Here is a 2633-nt window from a genome sequence, read left to right on the forward strand (position 1 = left end):
AAAACTTTACTAAAAATAAAAGTTATATTTGAATATACTATTAATATATTACAATGCATATAAAATCAGGACGTGTAAAATATGGAAAATCTGGAACAGTAATTCTTTTTCAAAGTGCTTTATAAAGAACTTTCTCATGTCAGAAATTTATCATTACCATGGTGAACTATACAAATAGCCAAAACTAATTACTCACAAACATGAATTTTACAACTCAAATATTTAAAACTACTGGCCTGGAAGGGTGACTAATGCTGCTCTATGAAATACTTCAGGGTGCGGCAGAAACAAGGGGAAACTCCATTCAATTTTACAAAACCAATCACGTTATGATGGAAGGAAAAAAGATCACATATCTCAACAGCAAAACAAGTCAAGAAAATAACTATTATCCATGCAGTTCACACATATAACAATAATAACATGGTATTGAGGGACAAAAATGCCTCTAATTCACACATTTAATAGGCATTTTTCAGTACAAACTCTTCCTCCATGTCAGGAAAGAGGTAAACATTTAATGTAGGATAGTGTGGCATTGTTCTCTGATTGCCTACAGCCTCACTGTGGTGGCACACTCGTACACCTTGAAGAGGCTGTTAGTGACATAAATACAGGGGTCATAGTGGAGCACTCAGAGTGGAGTTGGCGAGGCTCCTAGAGATGGTGAGCATCACATACAATGGAAGGGAAAATGACAGATAGGAATCTCAAGGGTTGCAGGAGCAGATTCAGTATTGCTCCATTTTAAAAGAGGGTAACCTCTGTGGCTCTTTCCTTAACATGAGCTCAGGTGTGGATACCATAAAAGGCTTTATCCCTTCCAAACCTACTTATTCAAGTCTTCCCGTTCTTGGTTGCCATTGCCTGGGTCTGGTTTTGTCCTCTGTCAGTTATATTGGTGTGGTTACTTAGACCTAACTCTTACCCCCTGCTTACCAAATACCTTCCCACTCCCACTGCCTGGCAACCTCCACCCAAGACAGGTGGTGGCAAGCATTGTGTGTGTGATGTGTGTGTGTGTGTGTGTGTGTGTGTGTGTGTGTGTGAGAGAGAAAGAGAGAGGAAAAAACATTGCTTTATTAAAAGAACAGTACTAAAATCAAAGAGAGTTGTGAAGTAAGAATGACAGAACAGTTAGACAAGTCTTTCATCCATTCACCCACCCACCCACCCACCCACCCATCCATCCATCCATCCATCCATCCATCCATCCATCCATCCATCCATCCATCCATCCATCCATCCATCCATCTATCTATCTATCTATCTATCTATCTATCTATCTATCTATCTATCTATCTATCTTAATTAAAAGATGTGGGATACAATTCAGGATTAGGTATACAAGTGGTCATTGTACAGGTAAAGTTTGAGCTTCCCTTTGGTCCCCACTTCTGATTTGAGAATAGGTACCCTTATTGATGTTATGTGCCTCCTCCAACCCTGGCAGTATCCTACTACGGATCCCTTTCTTATAGTATTATTGTAAATGTTCAGGGTCTGCTCATGAGTGAGAGCATGTGGTACTCATTTCTTTGTTTCTGTGATAGATCACTGTGTATTGTATGCTCTCAATCCATTCAAATTGCTGCGAAGTCCATATGTTTTCCTTCTTTATGGCTGCATAATATTACAGTGTGTATATGCACCACATGTTTTTTTTTTTTATTCCAGTCCAGTTTCAATGGGCAGCACAGGTGGTTCTATGTTTTTGCTATTGTGAATGGTGCTGCCATAAACGAGCGTGTGAATGTATCTTTTTTGTAGAATAATTTGAGTTTCTCCAGGTATATTCCCAGTAGGGGTTTTGCTGGGTCATATGGAAGGTCAGTTTCTAGTTCTTTTAGAAATCTCTACACTATTTTCCATAGAGGTTGAACTGATTTGCATTCCCACCAGCAGTGTAGAATCATTACCTTTTCTCTACATCCTCCCCAGCTTCTGTTGTTTTTATTAATGATGGCCATTCTTACTGGGGTTAGTTGGTATCCCAATGTGGTTTTGGTTTGCATTTCTCTGAGGATTAGTGAGGCTGAGCTCTATTCCATGTGTCTTTTGGTTTGCCCATATGTCTTCTTTCAAGAAGTGTCTGTTCATGTCTCTTGCTCACTTTTTAATGGGGCTGTTTGCTTTTTTCCTTTCAGCACATTTGAGTTTCTTATAGATCCTGGATATTGTCAGATATACAGTTGGCAAATATTTTTTCATATTTTGTGGGCTGTCTCCCTGCTCTCTTGATGGTTTATTTTTCTTTGTGGAAGCTTTTCAGCTTAATGAGGTCCCACTTGTCTATCTTATCTCATAGCATGGGCTTTGGGGTTTTGATCAGAAATTGTTTGCCTATTCCAATTTCTGTAATGGTGTCTACTGCGTTTTCTAAGATTGTTATAGTTTAAGGTTTTACCTTTTAGTTTTTGATCCATTTAGAGTTGATTTTTGTGTATGGTGATAGGTAAGGGTCTTGTTTTAATCTGCATGTGGTTAGCCAGTTTTCCCAGCACCATTTACTAAATAGGTTCTCCTCTCCCCAGTGTTTATTGGTGGAGGCTTTGTCGACTATAAGTTAGTTGAGAAATTGAAGTTTTGCTTCTAGAATCTCTATCCTGTTCCATTGGTCTATATTCCTGTTC

This window comes from Carlito syrichta, unplaced genomic scaffold, assembly GCF_000164805.1.
Source record: "Carlito syrichta isolate Samal-C Ts95f unplaced genomic scaffold, Tarsius_syrichta-2.0.1 Scaffold302988, whole genome shotgun sequence".
Classification (NCBI taxonomy): domain Eukaryota; kingdom Metazoa; phylum Chordata; class Mammalia; order Primates; family Tarsiidae; genus Carlito; species Carlito syrichta.